The sequence below is a fragment of the Balaenoptera physalus genome (genome assembly GCF_965194825.1).
Source record: "Balaenoptera physalus genome assembly, chromosome: 7".
NCBI lineage: Eukaryota > Metazoa > Chordata > Mammalia > Artiodactyla > Balaenopteridae > Balaenoptera > Balaenoptera physalus.
The window spans coordinates 110,827,997-110,849,453 of NC_138886.1; positions in this window are offsets into that span (position 1 = coordinate 110,827,997).

Genomic DNA, 21,457 nt, shown 5'->3' on the forward strand with positions numbered 1-21,457 from the left:
TGTCCAAACTGCCTTTGCAAACAAAGCAGCCCCTTGCATCCCCCCCGGGGATACCGTGCTAATTTTATCAACTCTCCCTGGCTCTTCTGCTATTAAATAGCAATAAATAAATGTTTTTTTCTGGGTTTGCCAGTGGCTTATTTGTCTGACAAACAAGCTCATTTCCTTTTAAGTATGAGGTTTTAGTCGGACTAATAGAATTAATCTATTTTTAATGAAAATGCGAATGGCTTTTACTTAGAAATCTACCTATCCATCTCCCTCTCTCTGCACCAGCCCCCTCCCCCCGTGCCTCCTCTGAACACATACATCCAGTCATGAATATTTCAATACATCTCAGGCTTCCAGATCAATACAGGCAACTCTCAAGCCCTATTGATTTTCAGAGGTTTGACTCACAAGGGTGATCAAATATTTCTCGACTTATGAAACCTGAGTTAAAGAGGCTTTGCTGGCCCTTCAACTTTTACCAGCCATCTTTGTCTTCTTTTCTTTCCTCCTCCCATGTTCCTTGTGCTGGTTCTCTCTTCCTCCCTCTCCCCATGCCCCACCCGGTTAGTTTCCCGCTCCCACCCCACACTCACAGCCCTGAGATGGAGATTTATGACTAAGCAATAAGTCCTGGAGAAGCAGGCACTATTTTCCCACTGGGTCCACTTGAGGTCAGAGGGAGAAGAGGCCGAGGGAACAGAGCAGCCGTGAGCACGATTCAGCCCCCACCCGTCTCGCCTGCAGGGACTCTGCCAGCTTTCCTCCTGTCTCCCTGATTCATTTATCAGCACAGCTCACTCCTCCTCCTGCACACCTCTGAAGACGTAATCCCAGAAGGCGCCCCTAGCAACATACGAGGAATTCCCCACTGAGACACAGGAGCTGAGTTGCTCCATATGGGTAGGAAATAAGCTAATTATACAGTCAGCCATGTCCAATGCCAGGATGTATGTTATTATAAGTTTATCCACCCTGGTTACAAAGCAGTGAGCCCAAGATTCTTGGACAGTTTTACCGAACCTTTGGTAGTTAATCCACTGTGACGTGCATTGGATTAGGAGTTTGGAGACCTGGGTATGGTTTTTCTCCAGCTAGCCCTGGGATGTTAGTCAAATCACATCACTTCCCTTCTTGGGCCTCTCTTTCCTCATTTGTAAAACATATTTGTTCATTGATTCATTCCTTCATTCATTTAAGAAATCTTTATTGAGTTCCTCCTATGTGCCAGGGACAGAAGATAGAATGGCAAACAAGATAGATACAGGTCCCTGCTCTCTTGAAGCTTAATGTCTAGCCAGGACTAGCCAGGGACATACTAATGTTTTATCCTCCTCTGAACTCCCATAACACGAGCCTCTAGGTTTCACAGTGTACATTGTATATAAATGTATTATTATCATGTTTATAATCTGATCCCTTGCTAAACTGTGCGCTGTTTGTTGGTGTGGATGGTGGCTCGAATTTGGAGTTCTTGTTCCCTGGGCATCAGTTGAATAAATTGGTTCTTTATCGTTTGTGTCCTGCCCGACATCAAGTAGAACTGAGGTAGCAATCCTATGTGTGGAGACTGAGGGGACGCACACTCCGTAGTCATAGATCCTGCCCCAGTGGTTCTTCTTCCCAAGTCTTTGGTAAGGAAAAGCATGCAGAAGGACTTCCAGAAAGCAAGGTATAAAATGTCAGTAAATTGTAGGTGCCCTTGTAATGGAAAGTTAGAGATGACCAAAATGATCCCGTGACCAAAACAGACAGACAGAAAGACAAAAATCTCTCTTGAAGCACCATCACGTTTTGAGTAAAAGTATGGTAGGATATGTTGGTGAGGAGGTAGCTCATTTCTATTTTCTCATGGCAGTGTGATGTATTTTTGCATTTGAACCTTTAAAAAGTTTTAAATTTATTCTTATTTTTAAATTAAAATTTTTCCCAGCTTTATTGAGATAGAATTAACATATAACATTGTGTAAGTTGAAGGTGTACACTGTAATGATTTGATATACATGTATATTGCAAAATGATTACAATAAGTGTCTGTCGGGTGAATGGCTAAAGAAAAGTGGTATATATACATATATACATATATATAGCGGAATATTATTGAGCCATAAAAAAGAAGGAAATCCGGGGGCTTACCTGGTGGTGCAGTGGTTAAGAATCTGCCTACCAATGCAGGGGACACTGGTTCGATCCCTGGTCCAGGAAGATCCCACATGCCACGGAGCAACTAAGCCTGTGCACCACAGCTACTGAGCCCGCGTGTCACAGCTACTGAAGCCTGTGCACCTAGAGCCTGTGCTCCACAACAAAGAGAAGCCACCACAATGAGAAGCCCGCACACCACAATGAAGAGTAGCCGCCACTCTCTGCAACTAGAGAAAGTCCACACGCAGCAATGAACACCCAATGCAGCCAAAAATAAATTTAAAAAAGAAGGAAATCCTGCTGTTTGTGACAACATGGATGAAACTTGAGGGTGTTATGCTAAGTGAAATAAGTCAAACAGAGAAAGGTGAATACATTATGATCTCACTTATATTGGAATCTAAAAATGTAGAACTCATAGAAACAGTGAGTAGATTGGTGGTTACCAGGGGTGGGGGTGGAGGGAGGGAGGGAGGGGGAGAAATGGGTCAAATTGGTCAAAGGGTACAAACTTTGAATCTTTTAATTGAAGTCAAGTTTGCTGCCATGTGACCTTGAGCAACACACAAGCAGGCTCAGTGTCTTGATTTAGAAAAGATGCACAAGGCTCCTTCCAGCATTGACATCGCTTGATCCTACACGGCATTGTCTATCATTTATGTGAGCTCAGAAGTAAGCCCCCTCCCTTTTCTCTCCTGCTCCCCTGTAAGTCACACAGTGTGAGCATCCCTTTCTCCAGGAAGCCCTCCCTGGGAGTTTCCCTCAGCCAAGGCCAAGTGAAGTGCTTCTCCCACACTTACCTCTGTTGCAATGATGCATTTTCTTAATTGTCTCCTCCACAAAACTTGGAGCTTTCTGAGGGCAGAAATTATGTTTCATTCTTTGCTACCTTCCTAACACCTTCCTAGCACATTGCTGGCACAAAATAGACACCAATAAATGTTTATTTACTTTGAATAAAATTGAGGCTCCTAGAAGAAATACTGTACTTAATGTGCTTCATAAATAAATATTAATCACAGGTCTGGAAATGTATAGGGCAGGGAGAGGGGGGGATGTCAGTGTTATTCCTCCTTGCTCTTGAGCCCTCAACAAGCATGGAGGAAAGGAATCAGGAACCATTACCTTCTGTTTCACTGGAAGCAGATGATGACCACTGTGGTATAACAGAAAGATATTTGGTGTTTGTCCTCAGTTCCTGGCACCAACACCCTAAAATCCTTGGAATTTCCTGAGTGATAGGATTGATAAGAGCCTCTTTTGTTCCAATGAGGCAACTCTTTCAGGCCCCTAGATAGCTTCAGGTGGGAGCTGGTCATCAGAAAGAACAAGCCTTGATTAGAAGATTTAAGCTTTCAGCCCCACATCCAACCTCCAGGGAGGGGAGAGGGACTGGAGATTGTGTTAATAACCAGTGGTCAATGATTTCATCAATCGTGCCTACGTTACGAGACCTCCATTAAATGTCTAAACTATGGGGCTCAGAGAGGTTCTGAGTTGGTGAACACATTGAGGTGCTGGGAGGGTGGTGCACCTGGAGAGGCCATGGAACCTCCACACATCCCAGCCCCAATACCTTTCCCTTTGCATCTCTTCCATTTGGCTGTTCCTGAGTTGTATCCTTTATAATAAACTGATAATAGTAGGTGAAGTGCCTTTCTGAGTTCTGTGAGTCATTCTAGCAAATTATCAAACCTGAGGGGGGTCATGGGAACCCCAAATTTGTTTCCAAGTCAGACAGAAGTGTGGATCATCTGGGCACCCCATTTGAGACTGGCAACTGAAGTGAGGGCAGTCTTGTGGGACTGAGCCCTTAAACCTGTGGAGTCTGGTGCTAACACCAGGTAGTTCATGTGAGAATTGAATTGTAGGCTACCCTGTTGGTGTCAGAATTGGTTGATGTTGGGGCAGGGGGGTGGCAGGCAGGGAGGAAGCGACACATTTGGTGTCAGAAGTGTGAGTAAAAATAGTTCAACCATGAAGATTGCCTTTGCTGTTGGCTTTGGTGATGAAGCCACCTTCCTTTATGGGAGAAGGCCCAATCTCCCACCATGTAGACATAAGCTTGCACCTGGGTGGTTATTTCCCGAGGGGTTTTCAGGGAGTGGTGCACAGAGGAGGAGATGTGGTAAAAGAGTTCTTATGAGCAGGAGCTGGTTTTGGGAGACGATGGAATTCTAGAGCCTCTCTTTCGGAGCTCTGAAAGCTCCGAAAGATCTCCAAGACTTTCCCGGGGAACAATCCTGGTACCTCCCACTAGATATAGAAATGCAAACCACATTCGAGAGCACAAAGCTGCTGTCCAGCTTTGAAAACCAACACTGTGATGGGTAGCAGGGCTAGCAGTGGACGTGGAGGTGAGAAAGTGGGACGGTGTGGATGACAGCAGCTACACCTCAGTGTGCCAGGTGCTTTGCTTACATCAGTTGTCTCATTTTATACCTCCCAAAATCCTTTTATAGAATAAGTACAATAAACCTCAATATACCAATCAAAAGTTAATTCTGAAATTCTGAAAAAATTCTGATTTGTCAAACTACAAGTCACAATGAAATTGTGTGTGAGGTTAGGACATGATAAGGTCATGATAAGCAGAGCACTTATGTTGCCTCAATTTTATTCAGAGTGGTTTGGGGGGGGATTTTAATACTTTTAAAAAACGAATGCAAATTTTACTTAAATATGTAAAGATTAAAATCACACCTGCAAAAAAAGCATGCATGTTGACAGGTGTTCAGACCATACTCTCAATACCCCAGTCATGTTGGAGTTCTTTGACAGAAAAATTTGAAACAGAGGTGCATGATTCCCAAGGACTTGCAGCTTGTTATAATGGAGCTACAGCTTTCTAAAGTAGTTGCGAAGAATGTTTCAAAATGTTTTCACGCGTTAACCCTGGACTTTAATTTCTTTATCTTGGAGAAGGAGAGAGGGGGCAGATTGCTTTATTATTAAGTTTGCAAACAACATTTGTTCTTCAGCTTCCCATGCAATGGCATGCCCTCCATTGCCCCCACCTACCTCAGCATCAGTTGGGAGAATCATAGAGTCTCATAAACTGTCATATAAACAAAACCTGGGCCTCACAAAATAGAGTTGCCCATGCAGAAAGTAGCTCACAGTGTATCAATCCAGAGCATCTGCCTTGGAGGCTTCTAACTCGGGACTCATTACTTGAAACTTCCTTTTCTCTTTCCATGGAATCACAACATGTAGATCAGAAGTTACAGAGACGTCTCAAGTGAACTCAGTTTCAGGTGCTCTGGAGGACAGCTGCCCCTCCCTTTGAGGTGCCTCCAAAGGCCCCACACACACAAAGTAAATGTCACAAACTTTACATGGTTTAGATTTCAAACCAGACCATCCTACACATACCCTCAAGATTCAGCAAAAAATTCATCCACGTGTTTATATGTGATGTATTTAGATGCTAACAGACAGCAACTTGATGTTTTATTTTAGATTGACTGTGCTTCCAGACCACACCTTCTTTGGGTGCTGTCCTCCGGTTCACGGCTGTCCTTCAGTGAACTCTGAAACTGAGCTCACTTGAGACATCTCTGTAACTTCTGATCTACATGTTATGATTCCATGGAAAGAGAAAAGGAAGTTTCAAGTAATGAGTCCCGAGTTAGACGCCTCCAAGGCAGATGCTCTGGATTGATACACTGTGAGCTACTTTCTGCATGGGCAACTCTATCTTGAGAGGCCCCGGCTTTACTTATATGACAGTTAATGAGACTGTGATTCTCCCAACTGATGCTGGGGTAGGTGTGGTGACAGCTGGTAACATATACATTTCTCCAGCAGAGCAGTCTCCCTTTTACATCTGCCTCCTTTACACTGAGCTGTTCTCTAATAAACAAGTATTAGTTGACTGTCGCTCTATACCTCAAATAGTGCCAGATATCTACCCTAAAAGGTAAGACACTAGAGATTAGGATTTTAGGGCTCAAAGGCAATTTAAACATCACCTTGTCAAGATCTCTTACTTTAATAGTGAAGAAACCGAGGCCCAGAGTTATGAAGTGATTTGCCGAAAGTCATAATTAGCTAATAGTAAAACTGAAATAGGACAGAGGTCCCTTGACTCCTAGCTTAGTGCTCTGTCTGTTGTTCCAAATACCATCCCATCTTGTCCAGACAATCGTGGTGGAATTTTTTTTTTTGATGTTTTTTAAATGATTAGCATAATAGCACCCCTCGGCTCAGATACGGTCAGTTGCTCACTTTTCCCTGAAAACAGGGAACTCATGACTTATGATACAAACCGAGAAATGGAAAATGATTTCTCATTGGATGTTATTGTTGAACAAATATTCCCTCTCCTCTTCCATTTCCCATGAAAAAAGTAGATGTCCTCACACCATTGGTGGGCTTAGGCATACGATTCGTTTGTCCAGGGAAACATGACCAGATACAAAAATTCCACATCTGAACAGAGGTGTGCTATTGTGGTCTGGGTCCTGTGTGCCTCTCCTTAACATAAGAAGAACACGCTCCAGCTTCCTACTGTTCCTTCATACTGGGTCCTAAAATAGAAAGACATGAGACAGCCCTGAACCCAGCCTGGAGCGGGGCTGTTGAAGTGCTGACCCACCAACCCACAGGCAAGGATATAGGTTTGCTTTTGGAAACCATGGAGATTTGCGGGGGGGGGACTGTTGATCATCGAGCACAAGCTAATGCTCTCAAACAGACCTTTCCTTAGGTATTCACATCTTGCCCTCACTTTTCACGTTGCAGTGCAGAAGTTCAGAGAGTTACTCCATGTTTCAAGATGAGAAAATTGCCTTCCAGTCAGATTAAATGCTTTCTATAAGGGTGCACTGGGAAAACATAGAGGCGTAGCCCAAGTTAAAATCCATGTATCCTTCCTGACTTTCAGAATTCAGTTTCCTGTGGTATTATAGCATGAATCTCTTATTGCTCTTGAGGATGAAAAAAACAAGGCAATTTGGTTTTGTCAATTTAGTATCTCTCTCTCTCTCTCTCTCATTATCGTCTATCTCTATCCATCCATCCGTCTATCGATCCAACTGTATATTTGTTCGAACTGGAAAAAGATGGTCTGAAAGTTCCATTGTGCTTACTGTTGTGAGGTTGACATTTTAGTGACTAAAAAATCAGCTGAGTTGATAATGTTTAGGTTGATCTGTCTGCATCTGATTATGCTTGTTTCCAGATCCAAGCGGTTGTTAATGAAACAGTTGCTGTTTTGTTGACAGAACATTAATTACTTGATCTTAGGACTCAGTAATTGCACCAGCCCCCTCTGTATACATTACTAATTACATTAGCAATTATATGGCATTTTAAGGACAAAGAAATGACTGAAGCAATTGCAGTGTCACAGGTAACCTGCTGTTAGATTTCAATCACATTTCTAATGTGTCCATGATGTGCTGAAACAAGTTCTAGGGCGTTTTGTGACAGCAACTTGAAGAAATGACCTAAGACTTACCCATGAACCCACTGCCCAGTGGTTAGCTCATCATGTAGGCAGAGATAATGTGGGTCAAGTCTTTTTACCTCTCAGAGCCTCATTTTCTTTCTCCAGAATAATTAGAGCGAGAAAGGTTTGGATAAAAAAAAAAATTAATTCACTTGTTCAACAAATATTTATTGAATATTATTATGTTAAATGCTAAGTTACAGACCTCATCCATGACTTTGTGAAGTTTATTATCTCATAGAGGAGACAGATGGTAAGCAATAAACACTAAAATAAATCTGTAATGGTCAGGGTAATGCTTGTTAGCTGCTGTAACAAACAATCCCCAAAGTCTCAGAGACTTAATACAGTAAAATTGTATTTCTTGTTCACATCCTGGTCATCTCTTTCCAACGGGTTACTCAGGGGTCCAGTCTCTTCTGTGGTGTGGCCCCATCATTCCGGATGTCTCAGTTCCCAGCTGTGTGGACAGAAAAGAGAGTTGAGGATCTTGTGGGAGATTTTAGAGAACAGGCCTGGCAGGGTAGCATTATTTTTCCTACATCCTCCAAGGAAGAAATGAGCCCTTACCCAGTGTCTGCTGCAGTTGATAATTACAAATGGTGACTAGCGTTATAAAGGAAAAGCACGTAGAGCAATGGGGACATGTAATGGGAGCAGTCACTGATTCTGCATTCAGTATCCCTTCCTCCTCCTCCTGATAAGAGTGCCCTTATTGCCGAATAAGGGAATTACTCTCCTTCACTGTGCGTAGTTTTTGTGGAGCTGTCAATAAAGTTTCCCTGCCGCCACACCCCATCCCTAGCGGGCTTGTGCACATGGTATGACAGTCAGATTCTCTCCCTGGACCGTAAGCTCATCCACGTGTCCATCACATGCAAGGGGCACACAGACAAGGAAAGATAGGATCTGATTCCCTGCCATGAAAGCACCATAAACTGATAGACCCACTATCAGTTCTTGTCACTTGTAGCCCTGGATCCCTGGCCCCTGTCCTTCTGGAGCCATTTTTTCAGCTTTCCCTTTGAATCTCTGTGTGACCTCATGTTGCAATTAGTTTCCTTTCTTCCTAGATTAACCTGTTGGTTTCTGTGCTTGCACCAAAGAACCCTAATTGATATAGGGGTATAATTTAGATTGTGAGGTTTAGTGAAGGCTTCTCTGAGGAAGCAGCAATTTTGCTGATGAAGTATAAGTTGGAGTTCACCAGGCAATGAGCGGGAACATTGTTTTTAAGGCACTGGAGGAAATCATGTGTGCAAAGGCCCTGAGGTAGAAAAAGCTTGTGGTATTTGAGAATCATAAGTAAGCCTGTCAAGATGGAGGTTGTGGAGTGAAGGAGAAAATGACATAAGATGAAGCTGGAGATGGGGGAAACTAACAGATTTCCAATGCTTTGTAAGCAACGTTAAGGATTTTGGATTTGATCCTAAATGCAATGGGAAGCCACTGAAGGTTTTAAGAAGGAAAGAGATATGGTCTTATTTACACTTGGAAAAACCCACCCAAGCTGATCTATGGGAGATAGATAGGAAGGAGTCAGAGGAGAAGCAGCAGTGTTCTCAAGAGTTCATGGAGTAGACAGATGGGAGGGATGACAGTGGTTTGTCTTGGTGACTGGCAGGGAAAATGAAAAGAGGGAGACAGGCTCCAGACGTGTATTGAGGTAACATTGACATGGCTTGATGATGAGTAATTTTCTGGAGGCAGAGAAAGAGAGGCATCAAGGATGACTTTCAGTTTCTAGAAATTACAATTACTGAAATTAAAAAAAAAAAAGGAGAGCAGGACCAGGTGAGAGTGGCAGAGCTAAGAATTCCTTTTTGGCATGTAAATCTGAATTGCCTTGGAGACTTCAAGCCATCCTGTCAAATGTCAACACATAGGTCTGGCATTCAGGAGAGAAGTCTTGCTTAGAGATATACATTTAGATAGTACAGACTTGGACAGGGTGTTTGCAGCCCTGGAGAGGAGGAGACAAGACGTCTGTAAGGTCTTTCCAATGCTGATAATGCCTAAATCTATTAACCTGGGGGATAGACCTCCAAATTGCACCATCTAAAAACTGTACACCTAACCAGGTTTGGACTGTGTTGTATCCCCCCCAAGCCCTGTGCTTATAAGCGTGCCAGCCCCTCCTGCCCTACTCAGCTAGGACACATTAGAATGGCTCCCTCGGTTCCCTAAACTTGGTCCAAACTCACTCCCAAGTTATTTCCACTCACCCTTCAAATTTCTCCCCTCTTTTCTGTATAAAGCAGCCGTACTCCCGCCTCCCAAGCCTGAAGCCCATTGTGTTTCTCTAGTGGTGACTCTGGTTCTCTCCCTCAGTGGCTCCCACTCGTTCTGTTACTTATTTCTGTGCTTTATTTCTGCTTCCCTACCTGATCCAGGCTGGCCCCTGGATGCTCCCCTGGTTTAGTTCCAACCTCCAAGAAATAACACCAGGTCCCTATACAACTTCATGGCGTCCTGGCCGTTGGCCTGACCACAGCTTTCTGGAGAGCTGAGGCAATGGGTAAAGCAAGGAGAGAGCAGCCGATGCTCGATCCTGGGAAACCAGCCTGGCGACCTGAAACTGGAGAAGTTCCCCAGACGGTGTGAGGGGGATTGTCCCCCTGATCTTTCACCTCCCCCCGCCCCCCCCCGCCATGGCCCTGGGTCACCCTCCTCTGTTTACTGAGAACACGCACATGAGAAAAACAGGGCCTGTCTGGGCCAGCAAGTTGTGTAGGAGAGAATTTGAACTTTATCAGTCCTGACATTTCTGCCTTGGTATGTGCAACTGTTCTTACACATATGGATTGGATCAAATGAAATAATTTATGCGAAAGCACTTTGAAATTTTCAGAGGGCTACCCAAGGTATTGCTTGTTGTTATTATTACCGTTACACAGGAAAGGTTTTCCTCTTTAACTCACCCAAGTATTTGGTTAAAATTAGGTGGCAAATTGGCAAGCCTATAACATGCTTTCTTGGGTAGCTCGTCACCTATACCTAAGGTGACCATACGGTGTATGTTTTCCAAGATGGCCTGGATTTTCACGTAATTTTATTCTTTACAACAGAAGTGATTTGTTAAATTCTTAACTGTCATTTGATTATTAAGCGTCTGTCGGACTTTTCTCAAAAATAAATTCCCTGGAATAAAAACTTTGGTCAGAACATGCGTTGTAACTTCTGGAGAGGTACACACCTCCATCTTAATTAGTCATCCATGTAGAATGGGGGTACTCTGAGAACTCAGAGCACCCCTTTTCTCGTGGGCATCCCACCTGGCAGAAGAGGGAAGTGAGAGGGCAATTAATTCTCGCTCTTTTACAAGTGAGTAGGCTCGAGCCGCAGTGGTCATGAGGACAGCGCCCCAGCATTTAGCTGGATCTCAATGGAAGGTGAGGAGAAGAGCAGGAAGAGCCAACAAGACCTTTGACCCCTGCTAGTTCTCCCTGTTTCCTCTCCCTCTTTGGTCATTCAGTGCTGCCCATCCTGAAGGGTTGGCTCCATCCTGCAGGGCTGGCTGAAGATGCCTGTTCTCAGTCATGTCAAGCTTGACCCCTGCTAGTTCTCCCTCTTTCCTCTCCCTCTTTGGTCATTCAGCGCTGCCCATCCTGAAGGGCTGGCTGAAGATGCCTGTTCTCAGTCATGTCAAGCTGCCGGCTCAGGGCTCCCTTTCACCTGGTGGAGGTGAAGGGGAGGAGGGAGGAAGTAGCTTGTTGCCATGGTGAGGGCAGGAGGCTTGGTGGGGATTCTGCATCAGCGGCGGCAGCCCTTCCGGTTCGCATCGTCCACACATTTTCCATTTCCATAGTTTGGGGAATAAGTCGTGAACAGAAACTAAGAGAGTGCAATGGACAATAGGCAGCCTGCTTGTTGTCTCTAGGTCAAGTCCTTAGGGAAGACAAAGGAGGTTTGTGGGTCCCTTCCCTGAGACGTCGCTTCTTGATCTAGTCTGAAGTAGCTGGCCTCCCGGGCACCCGAGAGATGTTTCACAAATGGTAGCCCCCCCTCACTACTTCCTCTTCCTCTTCGCCATCCAGAACACACTCTCTTTGGACAACCTTCTCCTAAAACCCTACCATGGGGGCTTGGTTGGTATTATCCCACAAGGGATTCAGTGGAAACGGCACTTTTTATCTTCAAGTCAAGAGAATTTCCATGAATAAGAGGCCTAGTTCTAGAAGATTATGTGGCAGGATTTTTATTTGAGCTTCAATTAACTCCAGTCCTGATTCCACCACCACCAAGCCCTGTAAGCCAGGGCAGGTCAATGAACTCATCAGGCCTTCCTTTCCTAAACTGTACTAGGAAGGAATGGGCCTTCCAGTGCCATGGAACAGTTCAAGAACAGATCACCTTTTGTCCAGATAGTCTTCACTGAGTTTCACAGTGTAAGCTTCTGTACTCAGCTCTTCCATCAGGACACACAGCTACCATTTTCCTGCTTGTATGAATCAGGTTTGATAAACGTTGGAACAAATACCTGCTAGGTGGTTGGCACTTTCACATACCTTTTTCTCCTGGAAGCTGCTCTTCCAGACAACAGTATGGAGATGAGATGACATGGACCAAAGCATCCAAGAGACAACGAGGACTCTGCATCTCACAGAGCTCACACTCCTTGCCTGAGGTCACCCAGATGAGAAGCGGCCAAACCGGGATTTCAGCCCTGGTGTTACGGCTCCAAGACCAGTGCTCTTCCCAGTACATCACAGCAGTTGCTTCAAAAATGGATGTTCTTAGGGACTTCCCTGGTTGCGCAGTGGTTGAGAATCCGCCTGCCAATGCAGTGGACACGGGTTCGATCCCTGGTCTGGGAAGATCCCACATGCCGTGGAGCAACTAGGTCCGTGGACCACAGCTACTGAGCCTGTGCTCTAGAGCCTGTGAGCCACAACTACTGAGCCTGTGAGCCACAACTACTGAAGCCCGCGTGCCTAGAGCCTGTGCTCTGCAACAAGAGAAGCCACCGCAATGAGAAGCCCGTGCACTGCAACGAAGAGTAGCCCCCACTCGCCACAACTAGAGAAAGCCCACATGCAGCAGCGAAGACCCAATGTAGCCAGAAATAAATAAATTAATTAATTAATTTTAAAAATTGATGTTCTTTAAAAGGACTCAAAAATTCAAATTCTATAACCTAATACACACCGAATCTCCTAAAATTAAAGAAGGTTAGAGAAAAGTATAAGTCAATTTCAAAAGTAAGTCAACACAGCATTGCCTGGCCAGGAAAACATTTGAAAGGAAACAAATAACCAAGAAATAACTTACCATTCTGACTTTTGATAGTACTATATAGATTATTTTACTTCAAACAAGTGTGCAGTTTATTCTTCAACATTCCATCTGGCTTTGGGGACTCTTCTGGGGTAAACTTACAGAAATTAACTCTGGATTTTTACAAAGGGCCTTAAGTAGGACATTTGGAACAACTCATTCTGGGCCAAAAGTCATATTTCTACTACATGGATCAAAATACAGGAAGGGTCATTGGGATACACAGGGCAGTATTTTGAAGGGTAGAAGGAGAGGGAACTACTATTTTTGATCCTCTGACATATGCCAGAAAGTAAGAGGTGTGCTTTCACCTAAGGTACCTCATTTAATCACCACAGCGCCACTATGAGGCAGGTAATGTGATCCTAGCTTTGCTAGTGAGGAAACTGAGGCTAGTGACTTGCTTATGGTTTATTCAGCTAATGAAGAAAATGGAAGCATCAAGTATGGAGCCCAGCTTTCTGGCTTGAACAAATGGGTGCATGTTATTGCCATTTGCTGATGTGAAAAACTTGGATTGGAGGATAGTTTTGGGGGGAATTCAAAAGTTTATTTTCGACATGGTGAATTGAGCTTTCTGTGAAATATCCAAGTAGGCATCTCTCTGAACCTCAAAAGAGAAAATACAGATGTGAGCGATGTCAACATAGAAGCAGGTACTACAAGCCAGGCTTGGGGTGAGAGTATAAATTGACACAACCTCTACAGATGGGGGAACCGTGTCATTTATCATTCTAAACCCAATACTTAAGAGCAACAGGTATTATTACTAATAAGTACATTCAGGCAATGCCCTTGGCAAACTAGAGCAATCGGACCTTCTCTCTATAGGAGGTAATCTGGCAATTACAAAAGCATATGTTCATTCACCCACTTCTGGGAATTTATCCTTCAGACATACTACAAATATTCTCACATATGTGCAAAACAACAAATTTATTAAATATTAATTACATTATTAATAATAGCAAAAAATAAAAATGTCAATATCAAGAATAGGGAAGTGGTCAAATAAAATATTTGCATTAAAAAATGGAATATGATACAGTGATTAAAAATAGGCTTCTCTTTGTGTGTTATGGTAATCTTCAAACTGTGTAATTATATATTTTTAAAAAACCCACAAGGTCCAAAACATTGTGTAGCATGTGTTACTGTTTGTAGGAAATTTTGGTGTGGGATTTTATATATATATGATTCTATATATATAATATATAGAAAGAGAGAGAAAAAGAGAAATTATAGACAGATAAATAGATAGATAGACTGCCTCTGGGAAAATGCACAAGAAATTGGTAATATTGGTATCCTCCAAAGAAGGAAATTGGGTGGCTATGAGACAGTTGTCTGAGGGAAATTTTTCACTGTACCTTTTGACTATCTTGAATTTTAAACCATGTTAAGATACTACCTCTTCAAGAAAAAAAAAAAAATACACACATTAACTTAAAATTAAAAATAATTCAATAAAATAAAGACAGACTTAACTGTAACCCATAGAAGAAATGTAATGTGAGGCTTGCAGTGTTTTATGCATTGTTTCATACAAGGTAAGAACTACAGATACATTAGATTATGCAGGGAAAAGTATTCTTCTCATGTATGGCAACCAAGACATCTGCTCTCAGACCAATAGACTGACACTAAGCAAAAGATGGCAAAATACCGTGAACTGGTATTCCAGATGAATACCTGGAAAGGAACAGTAATAGCATCCAGATGGATACTGAAGATTAGTAAAGATGCTCTATGCACACTTCTACCCAGCAGACACAGACTAGGAAGGATCCCTTCCTGCTCATGAATGAGTGAATAGAAAATGACCACATGGATCTGTTCTGTGAATGTATAGATAAAGAGTGGAGAGCCCAAGAGTCAGAGAAACAGCATATAGTTTTGAAAAAAGGTTTTTCAAAAGAAATAAAAACAAATTTTATACATCTTCATTATAATCTTAAAACGTAATGAAAACTTGGAGTCAACAAAGCAATATATAAATAAGTTAGAGGAAAAAGAAACCGACTAAAATGTTAGGCTGAAATTTTTTAAATAACAAGAAAAAATGTATATATATAATTGCAGATTGAAAATCAAAATGAAAAGTTCTAAAAAGTTTCAACCTCAATGGATAACTAGTACCAGGTTAATCCTTCCTCCTTAAACAAGAAAACTGGACACAATGTATGAAATAACTCCTTTCAGACATTAGAAGCAAGCAGAGCAGAACTGTGACAATGAGAGAAAGAAAACAAAAATAGTGAACCCTACAGTTGCTGTGGCTTCCTGCCTGGAGGCACTTTCTGGACCTCAGCACCAGGAGGAGGAACCCAAGCAGGGCATGGCAGTCCTGCTGAGTTGAGGAAACAGATTGAAGTTTATGGGGCAAACTACTGGAGACAAAGAAGCAATAGGAAGGGGTGGGGGGAGAGAGAGAGAGAGAATGAGAGAGAAAGAGATGTCCAGAAGTCTGCATAAGAGCCTCCTAGAGTCTGATACTGAATAGTAAGCCATACATATATAGGACGCAATTCCATGAGGCCTTACAGAATCTACTGATGGGAACTGTAAAGCTGAACAATTGTCAGAGTTCCCCAAGAACTGAGAGATGTGCAAGTTCCAACCAGCCAAAGTGGAGAGACATCGTTGAACACTTAAGGCATTCAGGAGACCCCAGAAAGGTCATGTCTTAATGGGAGGACGAAATTAACTCTGGAGTAAAGGCTACTCTAGATTTTCTCCTAATATTTTTTTGGATCTGTCTCCTAAAGCAAAGGAAATAAAAGCAAAAATAAACAAGGGACCTAATTAAACTTAAAAGCTTTGCACAGTAAAGGAAACCATCAACAAAATGAAAAGACAGCCCACTGAATGGGAGAAAATATTTGCAAATGTTATGACCGTTAAGGGATTAATACCCAATATATATAAACAGCTCATACAACTTAACATCAAAAAACCATACAACCCAGTTGAAAAACGGGCAGAAGCACTGAACAGACATTTTTCCAAAGAGGACATGCAGATGGCCAACAAGCACATGAAAAGATGTTTAACATCACTAATCATCAGGGAAATGCAAATCAAAACCACAATGAGATATCACCTCACATTGGTAAGAATGGGTATTATCAAAAATCACACAAATAACAAATTGTTGGTGAGGATGTAGAAAAAAGGGAACCCTCATACGCTGTTGGTGGGAATGTAAATTGGTGCAGTCACTGTGGAAAACAGTATGGAGGTTTCTTTAAAAACTAAAAGTAGAACTGCCATGTGATCCAGCAATCCCAAGATGGGTGGATCTAGAGGGTATTATGCTAAGTGAAATAAATCAGACAGAGAGAGACATATACCATATGATCTCACTTATATGCAGAACCTAAAAAAAAAAAAACAAATGAACAAACAAAGCAAACAGACACAGACTCATAGATACAGAGAACAAATGGGTGATTGCCAGAGGGGACGGGGAGCAAAATAAGTGAAGGGGATTAAGAGGTACAAGCCTCCAGTTATAAAATAAATAAACCACAGTGATGTAATGTACAGCATATGAAATATGGTTAATAATATTTTAATAACTTTGTATGGGAACAGATGGTTACTGGACTTATTGTGGTGATCATTTCATAATATATACAAATGTCAAATCACTATGTAGTACACCTGAAACTAGCATAATATTGTATGTCAATTATATTTCAATTTAAAATAAATAAATGAGAAAATAAGAAATTAATGACTAGGTTATGTAGTAAAAATCCCCATTGCTTAGAAATTAGAAAAGTACACATGAAATAATACTTGGGTCAAAAATGCAAAACCAAAATTAAGAATATTGTCAGCTCCATGGTTAAGCAAAAAAAACCAGAAAACAAAATTGATCACATTAAGCAAAATAGAAAGATGTACTGAAAGGATCCTGATGTAACACAAAGAATTGAACGGCAATATGGGCAAAGAAATCTCAGGAAAGTCCAACCACGGTTGTTCCGGACCTCTCACAGTGGGAGCTAATGGTGCCTCACCTAGGCTGCTGCTAAAACTGGGAGAAATAGGTTCAGTAGATGAAGACAATAGTTATTATGATTCCACAGATGAGAAAAATGACAATTTAAAAAGAGTGGGTTGGGGGCTTCCCTGGTGGCGCAGTGGTTAGGAATCCACCTGCCAAGGCAGGGGACACGGGTTCGTGCCCCGGTCTGGGAAGATCCCACATGCCGCGGAGCAGCTGGGCCCGTGAGCCACAACTACTGAGCCTGCGCGTCTGGAGCCTGTGCTCCGCAACGGGAGAGGCCGCGATAGTGAGAGGCCCGCGCACCGCGATGAAGAGTGGCCCCCGCTTGCCGCAACTGGAGAAAGCCCTTGCACAGAAACGAAGACCCAACACAGCCAAAAATAAATAAATAGATAAATAAATTAAAAAAAAAAAAAAAGAGTGGGTTGGAGTCAAATCTGTATTCAGAGAGAATTTAAATAACATTAAATCGTATTTCTAATAAATAAAAAGGTAAATAAACTTCACTGAAGTTAAAAAAGAAAACATATCACCACACTATTCCCCCAAAGGAAAGAGATAAGAAAAAAAATGATAAAAGTAAACTTTGAAATTTTAATGGAGAATTAGTAATAAATGCAAGAATTGGTTCTTTGAAAAAAAAATAAAGTACCAAATTACTAAAAGTTTAACCCCCCCCAAAAAATAGGCCACAAAAAAATAGGAATTATGCATAATTCTATGCTAATCAATTTGAAATTCTTAATAGTCATCATGTAGAAAAATTTAAAGTAATAAAATTGACACAAGATGAAATAAAAATCCTTAATTATCAGTAATTATGAGTAACACAGAAAAAGCTGTCAGAGAATTATCTCCAACAAAAGCTCCAAGCCCAGAAGTTTTTATGAGCGAGTTCTAAATTTTTTTCAAGAGAAATAATTCTCTCCTGTTATGTAAGCTAAAAAATAATGAAAGTATTCCAATTTATTTTATGATTCTCCATATTACTCAAGAACACAAGCTTGGTACTGCTAAAAATGAAAAATATAAACCAGTCTTACTTTTGACTTGACTACAAATCAAATCCAGCTGCTTATTTAAATGAAGAACACAGCAGAATGTAGAATGCAAAAATGGTTTAATGATAGGAGATCTATTGATATAATTCATCATCTTTATAAATCAAAGGAGTCACATGATTATCTTACTAGATGCCCAAAATACATTTGATAATTTTCAATATCATTCTTGATTTTTATTAAAAAAAATTTAAAAAGAAACTTCTTAGCAACAAAGAATAGAAGACTTCCTTAACCAGATAAAGAATATTTATGTCAAATTGGCCAATATCATATTTAATGAGGAAACCTGGATATTAAAGTCAGACCTAGACATGTGAGCTTGCTATCATCACGACTTTTTAATATTTTCTGGAACTCTTAGTCAACAGTACGTCAACAGAAGGAAATATGAAGTATAAATATTGGATAGGAGAGAAAAATTGTTATTTGCCTCAGAGGTGACTAGAATAATATCCTTCATAGGCTTGGGCTTTTGGAAACCAGATTCTCCTTATTTTCTGCTTTTTGCCCTGTCTCGTTTCTCCCCTGAGGCAATAAGCACGTTGCCTTCCATCTGCTTGAAGTAGGGAGAGAAGGAAAAGGGAAGTATAGTGGGAAGAAAGAACAGAAAAACTGGGAATACCTCAGAAATATTACACATGCACACAATACACACACACACACAGAGAAAACAAATTTGGAGAAAATTATAACAGGGCTTATTTCTCAATGGCAAAATGACAATTGGGTTTTTTTCTTTATGCTTTCCAACCACTTCCAAATTTTCTACAGTGAACATTATTACCCATGTACTAGAAAAAATATCATTATTTTTTCAAAGCAGAAGGCAAATTAGGGGAGGAAAGGTTTGCAAATTGCAACAGAGATGTGACTGGCAGGAAATTGGCAGAACCAAAGGGGTATGAGGCATTGGGATATATTGGAAGAACCATGACTTTGCAACCAGAAGACCTGGATGCATTTCTGGTTGTGTCACTTCTAAGCATGTTAACTCCGGGCAAATCCCTTAACTCTCTGAGCCTTAGTTTCCTTTGGCGGAGACTACTATTCTCCCCTCCTCACGTTCCCACATGGAGGGGCTTCCCTGGAGAAATAGGGCTTTCACCTTGCGTGACATTGGACCTCATGGCTCAAGTAACCATCCGTAACAATTTGCCCGGGACAGTTAATGCTTTTTCTCATAGGATTTATTCATCTCTTGCTTTTCACTCTCAAAACTGTCCTAGTTTAAACAATAAATTGATGTGGTCAGCCCACTCCTGGCGGCTTTGTCCATGGGAAAGTGGCTATTTTTATACCGTTTTAAGTAAAAGTGGACTTTAGCAGACTCTAGCTGCCAGACTTGAACGAGCAGGCTGCTGGGGTCTTAGTGAAGCCCAGTTTCACGTGTGGCGGCTGCAGCTTCCCCTGGAACCACCCAGGCACAGCAGGGCATTGACAAGTATTAGGCACTGGCAGGCAGCACTGTGCTTGCAGCTTTGACTGTGGCTCGTAGTCAAGTCTGCAGGCGAAAAGTTTAAATCATGTAGACAGCACATGATCTGCAGAGCCCGAAGGGGTCTTGTGCTAGGCATAGGTAAGGCAGGGCTAGATCGAGGTTCCAGATGTCTTTGTGTTGCTTTGATCTCTTTTGGCACTGAGGGAGGGAACCATGGAGGAATTCAAAATCCAGTTGGATTCACGTGGCTTGTTCACACATTCCAAAATTCACCCGAATTTGGCTCTGAGTTTCTTTAAACACATAAGCACTGACCATGATTTTAGATTTCAGGACCCAAATTGTGGCTTAACCCACAGATTTTCTCCGTTCCCCCAAATATTACTGGGCCTCTGGTAACACTAAACACTAAATAATTGTGCTCAGATAAGTTCTCTGGTGACTGGAGATTTCTTGTGGTTCCATCTTATGTGTTCTGTTAACTCCTTGAACATGGGGCTCCTGAGAGGATATGAAGGAGCCACACCCATTCCCATGGAAGGCAGCCCGGTCTGCAGCTGCTAAAGGCCAAGACCCTCTGGTTGAGACTGGGCAGGACTGGAAATTGGAAAATGAAATCTGGACATGAATTTCTTTGCATATCAAATCACAGGAAAAACTAAAAATTTGAATTAAATTTCTTGGACTTTTAACTCCACAAGTTGAGGAAATTTAATTTTGGACTTTAATTCTTTTGGACTGAAACGTCTTTGGACTTGCCTTAGACGAGGATTATTTAATTTTTGGATTTCAGTATCTTCCTTGGAATTTCCGAATGGGATGGAGTTTATATTCAAACTCGGTCCCCTCTATGTTGCTTGTTTATATAATTGAGCATCTTTATATTGTTATTTAACCATATTGTCAAACCTCTGAAAAGCATTATATTAGAGAATGTGGCTGAACGGTTTTGGTCTGGGGCCGGGGGAGGAAAACAGAGTGAATTTGTACTTAGTTAAAGTAATGTATTCTTCGCATCCATTCAAGTCTTCTGAGGGCAAATTCTAAACTGTCCACGCGCGATCCCAGAAGGATTCGCTGAAGGAGCTGTGGCTAAGGTTGGGGGGCTGGCCTCCCAAAGTGGGAGCAGCACTGCTAAGAGAAAAAGTTCCCTCAGGAAAAAGACTCCCCTGGGATGACCGTCACGTTGATGGTTAAACCCAATGTGCCAGGAGAACAAAGGAGCGGGGTGCATTGGCAGAAATCGCTTCCCCTCCTCTCCTGATGTTCCCGTGGGTAACACTCCTGGCTCTCCTGACCCCTCATCCACTTGTACCCCACAAGAGGAGGGAGTTCCCTGATCACTAAGTGGCAGCTGTCTGTAGATACTTCTCAGTGGGATGGGGCACATTTTCCAAAAGCCAGTAAGCACGAGAGACGCGTGCTCGTCCCCCTCACCCCAGGTGCTTAGTAAGTGAGTCTCCTGTCAAGACTCAAACCTGTACTTGAATGGGCTGCCTCAAGGTCTGTCCTGACGTGTGCTGTGTGTGCCTGTGGGAATATTAACAGACTTATCGCATGTCTCAGTCACGCTGCCGGATAACTTCTATCGGTAACAAAGCTGACATTTTCCTCTTCACTTGCCTGGCTCCCCTAGGTTCTGAACTTGGGCAAGAAGAGGAGTATTACTTGTTTACTCTCTGGAGCCCCCAAGAAACGTCATCTTTAAAGGGTGAGTAATAAGCACCTCTTCCAGCCAATCTCCAATGCAAAGTCTAAGTAGATAATGGATGTGAAAATATTTTGTAAATTGCTAATCATTACGTACTTGAGCCAGTGATCGTTGTTACTTTCATTAGTTCTCAGATAACCGTCACCTGTTCTGCAACTCAGAATTTAAAAGGGCACCGCTCGCTGTAGTGTATTAAGAGTGAACAGTCACCACTTACCGGCTGTGCTAGGCGCTCAAGACAATTTCCCACGCTGAGCATTTCTTGCTTAACGGACATCACAACTTTCCTCCAAATGTTGGGGAAAAGATGAAGTTCCTGCCGTAGGGGCGGTGGGAGTGGGGACTACAATGTAGAGAAGGA